Here is a 15505-nt window from a genome sequence, read left to right as displayed (position 1 = left end):
AATACTTTCATTCCCTGTGGTGAGAAGGAGGTGATCCTGTTGGCTGCATCATTCTGCACTGACACTGTGTAGAAGTCAGAAGCTGTTTCTCAGTACAACTTCTGTGAGCTCAAAGTAGATGAGTTTACTGCAACTTTAGTGGTGGATGTTCAGTGCCTCAGAAAAACTCAGTTTATGGTGAGTTTGGATGTCAAACTCGAAACACAGACATCTGAGTGACTGAGGAGGTCAAAAGATGGAATGAAAAGAATCTGTTTAAAACTGAACACATGGTCTCTGACAAAGACAAGAGGAGAACCCCGGGCTTTCTGCCTTCCAGTTTTCTGGAAAACATGTTAAAAACTCAACTTACTAACCACTTCTTCAGGCTGTTAATTAAATAATGTAGACTTAAACCTTAATTCCTTTAGTGCTGACTAGGTATCATTTCCCCTTGATACAATTTCATTTATCATTACTGTATATCCCTTGCACTTAATTTTCAGATGAACTAAATGCCTGTTTTTGGTATTGAAGAAACATTAAAGGTGGCTGCAAGCACAGTAAATATGAGCAGTGCTTCCAGAAGTTGTCATGTTGAAGCCAGTAAACAAGCCAGACTTTAAGAAATTACATCCTCCAAAGTGTGAGAATGACCTTTGAGTAAGTCTGTCTTTTAATTTAGATTTATAAAGAATGGTAGTTAATAAGGTTTTGCTGAAATGTGGCAATTTTTTCCCTGTGTGATGGGTTTAAGTTTATACATAAATGTTAGAGGGGATGGATGAGCTGATTGCCCAAAATGTGATCCTAAGTTATGGTAACCCTTTACCCCAGCTTGACTTTTTATTTTATTATGCTGCTGTGAGCTCTACCAGAGGTAGAGGACTCACTTGATGAATATGCTTTTAAAGCAGTTAAGCTAACACTCCCATAAAACACAGGGAAGTATGCAAATTAGTTCTCTTCTGGATGCTGATAAAAGGCACTATTTATAAATACAGCATAATAGTTTGGCAAGCAAGATAAGCTTTTTATGATTGCTATTATACAAGAAACAGTATCAGAGGTTTCAAAACTCTGTTAACAGGAGCACTGGAAAAGTAGAGGTTCTCCCACTGTTCATTTCCATATCTGACTTGAAAGATCAGATACAGAAAAGAGAAGACTGATGCCAGGATAAATAAAACCTGCCTCCAGGCTGATCACCCTCGTAGCTGTTCTTTGATAGGACTTTTTTTTCAGATCTGTTTTGCCCCATGGAGGTACCTGGGACCATGTTCTGCTGTGCTGGAGCTCTAGGTGGATCCAGGGAGAGTAGAAGGGGAGTGAGAGGAACTAGGGAAGGGCTGGTGTCCTTCCAACAGCACCAAAGGCTGTCATGAAGCAAATGCTTACCAAATTTATTTTTCTCTTTCAAGAGTGATACTGATAAGGGCTTCCCACCCTGAAAATAAAAGTATATGGGGTGAGATACTGTGAGAAAGGAACTGAGAGCAGAGCTTGTTGCATTGGTGTATCTCATAAAAGTGGCAAAGCAGGCTTTCTTCATCTCTATAAATAACACGCTGCTTTTTATCTGTGTTAAAAGATTTACAGAATCCTTTCTTTTGGCACTTGATTGCTCTTGTTGGCAGTGTAAACATAGGAATGACATAAACACAGCAAATCAGAGGACAAGAAAAATGGCTTTGCAATCCTACTAGGATTCTTCAAATGCTATGTTTAAGGAGGTAGCAGTAGAGTTTCTCCCAGTTTAGCTATAATTTCTTGATTTATTATTTTTTTTTTAACCTACTGCTGTACAACAACAGTACAACTAGGACTCTGTGCAGGACAGGCAAATACAGAAATGAAGGGGAAATGTTTTGAACTGTGTTATTTAGTTGTTGCATGATTATCAATCCCCAGCACTCCAGTTTTCTACACTATAACTCTTACAGTTGCTGACATGGTGACAAAACAGAATAGATGGTGTGGGCAAGTGTAGGGTATGTTTGATGCTACATGAATTTCCATATTTACCAAAGGCTCAAATTTAATATTGCAACATAATAAATTGTCTTAAATACAAACTAATGGAACAAACAAAAAATGCCACAACCATGACAATATAAAAATAAAAAATAATATTTTTTATGATAAAAATTATTAAAAGTTTGAACAAGAAAATACAGAACATTTCTTAACTCTGCTTTCAGTTTTTAAAAATTTTCAGTTCACTTTGCTGAATACCATGTTGGTTGTTTACTTCATAAAAACTGAATAAGTAATACAGTATCACAGCAAGGGAGCAGAAGGGGAGGGAAAAGAAACAAAGAGAAGAAATATTCAAAGAAATATTTAAAGAGTTTCATCCACCAGGAAGGCTGCAAGATTGAAGGAGAATTAATGTAAACTTTTCTAAGTTTTTCTGTTGTCTAAGATGGCTATCTTGGTTATTTCCAGGCTATATCTTAATTAAATTTGATTTTACTAACAGCAAGATTAAAATGTTGATTGTCCTTTACTCACTACAGTAGCTTCTTTCTAACAAATTTTATTAGAAATCATAACAGCAGATATCATTTTTTACTGTAATAATTTTTATAGTTTAAACATTATTTGACAAGCACACTGGTTTGTATGATTACATACATAGGAAAATATATGAAAATGAATGATATCACAACTTAATCAACAATTGAAAACTTTCTCTCCTATCCAGAACTGATCTGTACTATATGTGTTACTTACGTATTTTATGATTCACATTGTTCACCTGAATGTTTTGTTATCTGATTTTGAAGGCTATACACAGAGCACATGATTGATTCATGCTGACTGGACATGCCTGTAAATCTGTTGATATAGGGAAGAAATATATGCCTTTATTAATTTCAATATCAAGTGAAAAAGTACCTCTTTACCTCTAATGAATGCATTCACAAGGTCTTCCTCTCCATCTCACTGTATTTCCTCAGCTTTTTTAACCTCCATTTTCTACAGATTTTGGTATTTTCATAAAGTAACCTTTATCTAATGTGTGCATCAATTGATTGTGCAATTTATGTCCCAGTTATTGTGTCCAGTGTCCCATGTTAGAAATGAAACTGAAAAACTCCTGTACTTCTGTCATTGTGTTTTCCAGGAATTCTCATATCCTCTCCACTAAGCAAGAATTGTTCAAAGGAGTGACTTTTATTCCTAGAGAAATTTTCAGAGATTAGTCTGATGCAGAGTCCTAAGCTCATCTAAGAATTTGTTTGCTTTAGTCATGTCTGCACATCCACACATGATGGATCAAACTGCCTCATAGGCCAGACCATGGTCGTTTATTCAAAACAATTTCTAGTCCATATGTTGCCCAAATAACAGAAATTAGTAGTGTCTTGTCTATATGGGCTTCACAGCCCTTCACACCAAGTAGTGTGTCCCTGTGAGTAACTGCAGGGGACTTAGATGGCTGCAGAAAAGTGATTCCCAACTTCACTCATAGTACAATGCCTCTTCCATTGAGCAGAGCCTACCTGGCAGCAGGGAAGATGAGTTCACCAGAGATAGCATGGGAAGCAGTTGTTACCAACTAGCAAATATCTGGGAAGCTGGGATATATACTCCAGCTCCAATACTGGGAGCTGGGTCTGCTGCTTGTGAGATGGTTTGTGTGTCATCACATGAGTTTATTTCACCTTAGTTTGGGCTGAAACTCCTGAGATTTCACTATTCTCAGCATGACAAGATGCTATTATTCCAGTATTATATTCCATGAAAATAAACTTTTCAGAAGTTGTAAGTTGTCCAGTTTTTGGGAATGAAGTCTTGTCTGTCATCCAGACACCCTCAGAAGAAAGCTAAACTTTATCCTTACAATTCTGACTTTTGTAGTCACAGATATTTAGCTCCCTCTGCACTTGTAGAAACAATAGCAAGGCTTACATCACTAAAACATGATCCTTTCATGCTTAGTTTGCCAAGTTTAGTTAGTCTTTGTTATAAACTTTTCAAATTAAACACCCTGGATTTCTTATTTAAAAATGAACCTTGTGTAATATAAGCAGATGACAAGACTTCAAAAGATTATTGTTAATAAAAGGAGTAAACAGAATTCTTAAGAATTCTTAGAAAAATGTCCTTGCAAACATCTTTTCAAGTATTGTTAATATAATAATGTCATTGGATACATTCCACAGTCTGGAACTAATTCCATTTAAGTCGATGTACTATACACATTCTTTTTTCTTGATAAGAGTTCAGAGAAACTTAGAATTTGTTCAGATGTTTCTGGTATGGTTACAGACTTTTACCTCATGTCTTATTTAAGCACCTGCTCACCTTCTAGTGTGATAACTCTCTAATGACCTGCCTTTTAAAATGATTTTTATTATTCATCTTGTGTTTTGTAGAATTGAGTCTAGTGCTAGAAATTCAATTTTCTTAACCTTTTTTTTTTTCTTTTTCTTTTTCTTTTTTTTTCTTTGCTTAACATTAAAGATAAGCTTCCTGTGAATACTAGCCTTTCCAGCTTACAGAAGCAAAACTCAACTGGCTGATTATGACAGGACAGAGACTGAGAGAGAGAAATGTGCTTATATGTACCATTTTTGAATAAATGTTGGATGGAAACTCCACTGTTCAAAGAAGAAACCAAGATATTGATACATTGCTGTGCTAGTAACAGGCTTATGCCTAGCCAATAACCCTTTAATTACAACAGAATTTCTGGCATGGAGTTAGAATAAGCCTAGAGCTAAGTACAGTGATGAATCAAGTCCCACAGAACACTTATTTGGAGTTATCCTTTTGCTTATGAGGAATCTGGCAAAATACTTTCTGATTTCAAGAAAGCTGGAACTATTGTGAATATCATATTTCTTCTGCTGCTTCAGCATTTATGTTTCCACAATTGGTAGTGGAGATTTTATTTATTTATTTTTAGAATCCTCCTCATTTTATCTCCTAAATTTTAGAAGTCAGTAAAAAGTAAAGAATTAAAAGAACAGATATATGAAGATAACTTTATTTCTATTTTCTGTGAGTTACCAAAACTGCTCTGAAACATGAGGAAACTGATCATAGAAAACATTGATTTTCATCCAGAAGACTGTGATGTCTTTGTAGCATGCTTGTTTAGGGAAGAAAGAAAAGGTAATTCTAAGTATCTTGGATGATTTTGAAAAGCAGTTCTTTGTACTTTGTTTTCTTTTTTTCGCCTGGAGATAATTATATCACAAAACATAGTATTATAATTGAAACCACTATTTGCATGGATTCAGAGTGTGCTACAGTCTCATAAAAGTACAGGGGATGTGCACATACCACCTAACACCTGCATTTTTTAATAATAGGCAGTGAGGCTGCAATTTCAGTAGCATAAAGAAGAATGACAAATCTAACATAAAGAAAGCAACCTTTCAGAGATGATTTCTGTTGTTCCTGAACTCAGCCTGAAATTCTGCAGAAGAGGAATATTAATTTTTCACAGTACAAGTGAGTCATGGACCTGTTTGAGCACATCCTGTGGAGGGCCACAAATATGATCAAAGGAATGGAGCACTTCTCTAGTGAAGACTGGCTGAAGGAACTGGCCTCATTCGTCATGGAGAAGAGCAGGTTCAGGGGAGACCTGAGAGCAGTTTTTGGTGTCTAAATGGGACTGTAAGAAAGAAGACAAACTGTTTAACAGACTCTGATGAGATAGGACAAGGGAAAATGGTTTCAAGCTAAAAGAGATTTAGACTGGATGTAAGGAAGAAGTTTTTTACAATAAGTTTGGTGAAGCACTGGAACAGGTTGCCCAAAGAGGTGGTGGATACTCTTTGGAATCATTCAAGGTCAGGCTGGAGGGAGCTCTGAGCAATCTTATCTAGCTGTAGGTGTACCTGTTCATTGCAGGGGAGTTAAACTGGATAGCCTTTAAGGATCCTCTCCAACTCAAATGTGATCCTATGACTTCTCCATCCAGGTGGTGGAGAAGCCAACAAGGAGAGGTGCTCTGCTGGTAGAAACACTACCTGACTTTACCGCAGGCATATGAGACCTATCTTTATTTAGACTGAGGACATTTTTTTTTGAATACTTTTATGCCAAGTCCTTATTTCTGAATGTGTTTTGCAGCTCTGTGACACAAAACAACTTCTAGGCTGAAAATCCTCTGCTTTAGTAGCTTCTGTGTGTTTTTTTTTTTTTTTTTTTTTTTTTTTTTCCCAATTTTCATTGAATATTATATTACAGAATCACAGAAACACAGAATGACCTGGGTTGGAAGGGACCTCAAGGATCATGAACCTCCAACCCCCCTGCCTGGCAAGGCCACCAAACTTCCATGTTTACTAGATCAGGTTGCCCAGGGCCCCGTCCAACCTGGCTTTGAACACATCCAGGGATGGGGCATCCACAGCGTCCCTGGGCAGCCTGTTCCAGGACCTAACCACTCTCCTAGTAAAGAACTTCCCCCTAACATCAACCTAAATCTTTCCTCTTTCAACTTAAAACTCTTTCCCCTTGTCCTACTATATTGAAATGTTAACTCTTATATGTGTAAAAAAAAACAACAGCGTAGATACAGATTTGGAGGTGGTTTCTGATTTTTATTTATTTATTTATTTGTTTATTTATTTATTTTTCAGAATTTTGTCCCTACCAGGGAGACTGAAAGTTTATAAACATTTTTTTATTTTTTTTTCAGATATATTGCTGCTCTCTTATGTATAAAAGTGGACAGAACCTACAGAGACAAAAACTGTTAAGAAGAAAGAAAGAAAAAAAAAAGTATAGTTTTTTAAACCGTTTATTTATATTTTTTAAATCTTATTTTACTGATTTTATTGTTTATTTTATTATCTTATTTTATTTTATTTTATTTTTCCTTGCCAATGATCCATAGGAGGAAAAAAGAAAAAAAAAAAAAAAAAAAAAAAAAAAAAAAGATGGAACTATGTTAGAAAATCAAGATTTTTTTCTTTTGTTTTAATATTTTCAATGAAAGAAGTGTGAATTCTTCAGAATTTGCTGATAGAAAGCAACCTTTACCAAGACTGTCTCTTTTCAGCATCTGATCGTATTTGCACATGCTTATGAGCATGTTTCATCTGTATGAGGTAGTACACTAGATGGAATGGAGGTGCAGTGTTTGTGACAATGACGTACCAGTATTTCCTCAATCTCTTGTCAAGCAGAAGACAGTTGTCTGTAGCTGCATTCCTCATTGTTTTGACTTTCCCTTCTCTGAGTGACTATTACTGTCTCCCTCTTCTCTCAGTTGGGACTTAATGATTTTCTCAGTTAAGGCAGACAAAAACGGGGATCTGTACAGCTGTGTTTGTTTAAGCACAGCAGGTATGTTCATGCAGATGCAGGGCATAAGAACTCCTCTTCTGGGTTTACAGGAGATGCCACCTGGTACGATCTTAGAAAAAAAGAAGACAACCGTTTAAATTTCACATCAGGTTCTTGAATAAAACTTTCCCATGTCTCTTTTCTGGTCTTCTGTTATTGCCTGTCAGCCTATTTTCTTACTGTCTCATCTGGCATGCTCTTTGCAAGCATGTGAATAATGATTCAAATGCTTCAGGAGATGTTTTCAACTTTTATTAGTGTCTCCCAACTCATTCTCTTGTTTTCTTGCTGACAACAAACCAAAATCACCCTCTGGTTAATTCTAAAAGGGTCTGGGTGGCAGAAATTGGACCCCAAATTTGTTGCAGATAATTGTTCAATCAGATCTTTGTCACAGAAGATAGTAGATAGCTGACACATCTCTATTTTTAATAGTCTGTGACAAATAAATAAATAAATAAATATTGGAGTTGTTCTTTCTCTAAGTTCAAGAAACACATCTTTAGATCAAATATATTAATTTAACTTAGCAGCTTAGTTGATTCTGCATAGTTTTCTTGTTTGTTCCTGAGATTCAGCTGAGGCTAAGATTCCTACCATGTCTGAAAGTGCAAACTGTTCCCTCCCACTTCTGAGAATAATATGCTGTAGCGGTAATCACATCTGAGTTGTTTCTTTCCAGATGTCATTCAAGACAGTATTACTAATAATGGTCTGCCAGGGAATGTTTCTTCCGAGTTACAAGCCTGGATCTTGAATGAGGCAAAGGTAAAAAATGGTTCCAATGAACCATGTTGAACGCTATTCTTATTATAGTCTATTTTGAGAGAGGATTCCAGGAATTTAATAACTGCTGCATGAATACTCAGACATAGAGACATAATCAATAAAGTTCATATTTTATGCTTCTCATTTGTGTAGCTTGGTAGATTTGATTTATGATTTTTTTTTAATTTTTTTTTTTTTCTAGCAGCTTGGGATGTGATGTTACAGGCTTATGATGGACAGCCAATTTATGGTATTTAATTGAAACACTGCTGGGACATTGTACAAAAGTTTGAGGCAACTAAAACAAATATTAATCAAGTGTCAGACAAAAAAAATCTGCCAAAATAAGCTGATAGAAGAATAGAGCAAGAAATATAAACATTAAAGGAAAACTGATTAATTATTACATTTTTGCATGATTTTAATTTTAAATATAAGTGCAAAATCCTTTATAAAAGAACTATGTAAGGAGAACACAGCTTCACAAAGACAAAGAGACAAGAATGGGACTTTAATTTGGCTGTGTGATTTTGACTGTTAAAATACTAGAACCAAACAAATAAATTAGGAAGAGAAATGAGAAAAAAAAGCAAAGGAAGGGAAGGAAATAAGGGAGAAGGAAAAAATGAGGAAAGGAATAAGGGAATGTGAAGGGAAGGGGAAAGAAAAAGGGAAAAGAAGGAAGGGAAGGAATTCTGCAGTGCTCATAGGAATGTCATTTCTTTTGGTGATTCTTAAAAACGTTAGAAATGTGTGCTACTTCACCTGTCTGGGAAGTCTTCCCTGTGCATCTTGCCTGCTAATCTATTTCATACATTAACTGCCAGTTCTTAGGAAGGTCAGTTAACACCAACTTGAAGTAATTAATGTAATTCATTTGTAAATTTATTAAGCACAACTGTTTGGATAAGTGAGCTTCAGTTGCTAGTTGTAATGGTCTCACTGATGTGCAGATAGTTTGACTTCCATTACACTTTTGACCTCATTTTCTTGACAAACTGACATTTTGTCTTGTACAAGCAGTACATGATCACTACTTACAAGCCTGTTTGTCCTGATCTGGGTTGCCCTAAAGTCTTTATTTGGGTCCTACATACATACATATACCAAGGTATTCTTTCAAACATTGTTTGAAATTAATGATGTATGGATCAGTATTTGAGTGTTGGTTAAAGTATATTCTATGTGATTACTTGCAGCAGCTATAGTGGAGGTCTTGTTATAGAGGTGAAGAAACTGTGGGTGATTAGGTGGTATCTGTTAGCTAGAGAACTTCTTGACTGAGATATCTCTGTGCTGTTATGTTAGTTATTCTGTCAACAGGAAATTCATGGTGAAACCTAAACTTCCAAGTTACACATTCTGATAGGTTAATGATAAATCATTGGGATGCCTGTCTTTAAACTATACCTGATGAATCCTCACAGCAGCCCTGCTTGTGAAGTACTTATTATCCTTGCTTTATACAGTGGGAAGATAGGAAGTCTTAAACCAGTCATTTTAGACTCAGACACGATTGGACTCCCCAGACAGATGGATTTCTAATAAAAAACCAAACCTATAGGTTAAGTTGAAAATAAGGTTTACAAGGATAAAAATAGTATTTAATGGTGGTCAAAATGAATAATCACTTCACTGAAAAAAAAAGCAGAAAAAATTGGAAAAGATGAAATAAGAAATACTTTTTTTTGGTTTATTAAACAAAGAAGATCTTCTATGTTTATAATATTATTCTAATTACTAGGTTTAGGAATTAATTCCTCTATGGGTTTAGAAAGTGGATGATAGTCTGAAAAGAAGTCAGGATAGTTCGAAAAAAGTCAAAGGTAATAGAAAGCCTTCTCGTCTTTACTTAGTAGTATTGTATTTTAATTAGTAGTTAGTGGACCTTGGTCCCACACTGTAACTCTGCATTTTAGGGAAAATTGTCTTCAACTACACTGATCTCTAGTATTGTTTAAGAGCATCGAGTACTACACTGAATTCAAGAAGGAATTTTGCGTTCACAAAACTCTTGAACTGAGAAATGGAAGAGTACAAAATTATGCAACTAATCAGCATGTGCAAAATAAAACAGATGAATCAAGGAGTGAAAAAAAGAAAAAGAAACCAAGAAAATTCACAGGATGCTAATCATGCTACCTCAAATTGCAAGCTTGTAGCATCCCTACTGATGCGGCAGGATACCCAAATTTTTCCAGTCTGTTGCAGTGATTTGATATTATACAAGGGTTGCTCTCTGAAAGCAATGTCTCCTATTTTATTATATTGGCCCATAATTTTGTAGGCAGACATTGGTGGTATGACATAAAAACATTTGACACCGAACCCTCCACAGATCAAGGCTGAATCCTTCAGCTTGTCACAGAGACTGTCTCTACTTGGCATAATGAAATGACATGTAGCAAGAGTACCATTCTTTGTGCATGCAAACAACATCTGATTGTCTTCTGCAAAACTCTTAGATTGAGCATCAGGAATGGCTTGTTTTTAATCTTCATTATTTTCATCCCTTTATTTATTCTAAAAGACATGGTGGAAATTGGCTACACTGGGGCTTGAGGTTGCCAAAACATGTCACATATATAATGCAGTAATTTGCTTTTAGAAAGTTATCCCAAACCTCTTCAAAATGTTCACATTTACATTTTTGACATACACTGTGAGCCAAAATGATTTAGAAATACATGTGTGATGGGTGAAAAAAAGGAAAAAAAAGGATTACTTGTTACATGTTTCTTGCATTTCAATCAGACCAATTCCCATTTCCGTATTAGGATTAAATGATACAATAGGAGTGTATACCACAGGAGAAGGATGCATCCAAGCACGTTTCTTTTTTTCACCTGAGAATACTGGTGAATTCCTTTAAAAAATCCTTTTCATTCCTTTTGCTTCTCAATTCTGACTAGCCCTAACTTTAAATCCGACTAGAAGGTTTGACTTACTACTGCTTCATGTGTGCCAGATAGACCATGAAACAGTGGTTTTGTATGCAGTCACAACATCAACAAAGAAAGACCTGAAGTATCAGTGATAATAGTTCCCAGAAAGTTAATGCAATGACTCTCTTGAGGCAGGCCAAGAAACTGTAGTATGAGTGCAAGAGGATTACCATAGACCTGGTACTACCAGAGATGTGAGGAAAGTTGGTAGCTGAGCAAGGATTGTCAGTAGCTGTGAATGTAAAGAACTGTTTATTATGACAGAATTATATTTGCAATGATTTTTGAAATGTGAATAGCAAAACAACCACCTGTTAAATCATATTGATTTAAATCAAAAAAGCTATTGAATTTTCCATAAGGAGCTGGATGTTCTGCTGTCATGTATTTTCTAATGTGGAAAGTAAAACAAAACTGTAAGGGATTCATAGAGACCAAAACAGTGAGAGCAACAATGGAGAAAGGAAGGTCTGGAGTTTCCATTATCTCTTGGTAGATGTGTCTTTGCAGGATAATTGCACTTGGGATTAATTTGCTGCCTCTGGCAGTTTGTTTGGAAGATGACTTTTGTTTGTCTCTTCTACTCAACCTCTTCTACCCTATTATTTAAAACCTAATTATCTTATGAAATACTAATTGCCAAGCTGTGCTACTTAATTTTCCAAGCGTCAGTCTCCAGTATTTCTCATTGCCATTTTTGATCAGAGAACACTTTCAAGGAATGGGGTTTCTTTTCTGACAAGTTCTCCATCCAACCATGGGCAGCAGTCCACTAAGATCCCGTGTCTTTAACTGAAGCCTACACCTGCATTTTGCATCCCCTTTTTAACACTGCCAGGGTTCAGAAGAACAAGGAACCTGTTGTCAGAAGATGGTGGAGACTGGGAAGCAGAAACAGCTCCAAAATCAATGTGTGCAGTTTCTTTACTATGAGAGTGGTGAGGTGCTGGAACAAGCTGCCTAGAGACATTGTGGATGCCCCATCCCTGGAGGTGTGAACACAAAACCAGGTTGAATGGGATCATAGGTATCCTGATCTAGCATTAAATGTGGAAGTTGGTGGCCCTGCTTGTGGCAGGGGGGTTGGAGATTCGCAATCCTTGAGGTCCATTCCAACCTGGACCATTCTGTGGTTCTAAGCCCAGTCTGAATATATCAGTTGGAGCAGCCTGCCCTCATGGTAAACAGCAATTGCTTGAAATCAAGTAAGTACAGCAGCTCCTAAGTCTCTTTTATTTCTGAGATTTGTGGGACTATGTTCTACACCACCCATGAAGCGTAAAATGGAACCATGAGTTTTTAATATCCTTGGTGAGTAAAGACAGTTTGCTTGTATCTAGTTTTCCACTACAGACATTACATCCTCTCTTTTTCCTCCTCTTTGCTTCTCCTTCACTAGAACAAATTGTAATTTTCTGAAGGCAGATTGGCCCCATATTGTTTTTGCATTTTAAATGGCAGTGATATAGCCCACATCCTGTATGTTTCTAAGATAAGTTTAGCAAGGTAAGTCTTAAAATCATGACTATATTTGTAGCTTACTTTTGGCTTGGTGTTAACATTTTGGTGGTGATCTGGATTGAAAAGCAAGAAAGAACAGAAATCTGCTGTGTGGCATGGTTCCCAAGTCTACTGACATTATGGTTAGACCTAAATGCAAAGATCAAACCAACATAAGCCTGCTTTTCTGACTGTGTCTTCAGAAATCCAGAAAGCTAAAGTCTGTTAAGGGCTTCATATTCTGTATCTAGATGCTTCTCTGGATGCAATATAGATGCAGTGTATATATCTTTTCTAAATTCTTATACCTTTATGTTATGCTTATTTATTTTTGAGAAGCTCCACAATAAATTCTTTTGTGGTTCAAAGAAAAATAACTTTTCTCCCAGATGAAAACAAAACAAAAATGTCTGCCTACATAAGTGTTATTGTACCTCTAACACTGACATATCAAGGGTCAACAGGTTGGTAGGGTATGTTTGATGTACCTGTGTTTTTGAGTGGGGGATGAAAACATGTCTCTTCTGGAAGCCTTATCCAGCAGCAGTTATTCACATGCATCTTCAGGGTATCTTCTCAGAGACCAGAAGAATGGGAAGTTAGAGTGCAGGGTGAATATTTCACGATGGAGACAACTGGCTCACTGGGGTAAAGGAGAATGTTTACACACACTAAAGTTTTCACACATTTCATATTCTATAGGGTTATTTTTATTTACCTTTGATTTATAAGTTTTCACATTCAAAATGTAACTGTAAGGAAATAATAGACTAAGAGGCAAACAACCCTGAGTTCCTTGGATGGTCTGTCTCACTATGCACCAGGGCTACCAGCTTCACAGTGCTCTTCCTCTCAGCCTTACACCTGGACACTCAATGTCAGTGAGAAACACTGGAGCTGAAGCTTCTCCTCTTCCAGTGGGACATGGCAATTTGTCACTATTGAAACCTTTCTCAGGAACACCCCAATGTTAACTAATTTTCCAAGCAGATTTTGGTTTTGTCTTGAAAGTAATTTCTGTTGAGTAATTTCTGTTTCTGTGACTCAAGCCACTGCTGTCAGGTCTGTCCATTTCCCGAGGGCTCCCCATGGCTGCCCTGAGGAGCAGAAGCAGGTTAGGCAGTTGGTGCATCCAGGTTCTTCATTTATTTATAGCTAGCCAATTGAGCGGCCAACTCTTGGTGCTGCTTGGAGAACCATGTTGGATTGCTTGGAGAAAACTGACAGGAAATATCATTTTTTTTTGACTTTCCCTTAACTGAACAGAAATGTGAACAACAAACAAAAAAAAAGTAAGAGTTTTTAAAATGTTTTATATCAGACAAATATAATTTGTTAAACTATTGTAATTGTTTCAAATTACTTGTAGAGTAATCCAGAGGTGGCAATTCAGAAGGAAAGCTTCAAGTCCTTAGAGCTCTCCTTCCCCTATTTTCTTTTGTTGTTGTACTCAGAGCTTCAGTATTTTCCAATTAGTCCTCATGAGACATGCAGAAGCATCAAATGCAGTCTGCTGTTCGAAGATCTGCCACAGAAGAAATGTTTCTAGATTTTATGTATTTATTTATTTATTTATTTATTTATTTTGCAACTAGTTCTGTTTTGAAGAAGTCACATTCTGTCTTTGAGCAATATAATCTTCAACTAGATACTGTTGACCTACAATTGTTTTTGCAGTTATCTGAGATACTCTTTATTCTTTCCCTGACTTTGTCAATCTGAGCCAGTAGCACTGTCTGGATACCTTGAACTTTTAGTAACATGCCATGATCCAAGGTGAAAGAAACTTCTCATGCATTTTTGACTTTGGAAGGCTTTCCTGAGAACTTGCATGTTTGTGAGCTCATGGAACAAAAAAAGAAAACAAAACAAAAAACAAAGCAAAGCAAAGAAAAATGGTAAGTGCAACTTGAGACAGGAAAATTATTTTGGATTAATAAATATGAATTATTAATATATATTAATATATTAATAAATATGAACAGAATTCTGAAAAAAAAATAAATAAATAGTAGTTTTATTGTTCTGTCCCAAAATTGGAAAGGATCCATTAGGATCATTGAGGCTCTGCACAGCATCACCCAAAAATCATACACTACAGAGTCCAGATGCTCCTAAACTCTGGCAGATCTGTGCTTTTAGTTGAATAAATGTCCCTTATTCATAGTGTCATGTTGGTTCTTCTCATACGACATGGACTCTACTTCCCACGGTCTCTAGCATTTTTCCCACAACAGCAATTTCATAAGCATTTTCACTACATCAGTGAGTGCAGGATAGTTGCTTTGAGTCAGCAAAACTCTCCCTATTTTCCTCTTTTACTTTTTATTAAATAAACCTTAAATAAAGTTAATTTTATTTCAATGAAATCACAAGAAAATTAATTTTAAAGGATGGTCAAAATACATTAAAACTTAACACAATTGCATGGTATATTTTCAGTGTCAGAAACAGGCCTTCATTTTGGGATGAGTGTATTTGTTTATATCTGCTGAAGATCTGGCCTGGGAGAATTAATAGGCAATTGAGTCCATGAAGAAGTGGTGATCTCGTAAGAAAATATTCCCTGCTGTTTATCAAGGCTGTAGTAGATTCTTAATGTTAAACATAGGAACCTGGTATTTAACATTTGCTTTAATACTTAAGAGCTTTGTGTGCAATAAGACAGCTTGGCAAGGGGAAAAAAATCCATTTAACATATTGGTGATATAATACTTGTAAAGCTAACTTCTGTTCAGCAGACATTGTGAGGCGAGCAACAGGCAGAAAAGGAAGCAAAGAGAAAAGTTGGAAAATGTTGCCAAAATGACAGTAAATGTTAATGATCCAATCGCAAAAATTGTCCTTCAAACTGGAGTGTGTAGTAAATAGTAATGAATAAATGTACTTGTCAGGAAGATTTGATTTGTCTAGCAAATCCTTACTGACATATACACTCATTTACTACTATATAGCCTTTTGAAAATGCCATTCCAGCAGAGCATAAAAAAGGTTAT

Source organism: Coturnix japonica, chromosome 2, assembly GCF_001577835.2.
Source record: "Coturnix japonica isolate 7356 chromosome 2, Coturnix japonica 2.1, whole genome shotgun sequence".
NCBI classification, from domain to species: Eukaryota; Metazoa; Chordata; class Aves; order Galliformes; family Phasianidae; genus Coturnix; species Coturnix japonica.
The sequence above is the reverse complement of the archived record's forward strand: the minus strand, read 5'-3'. Positions refer to the sequence as shown.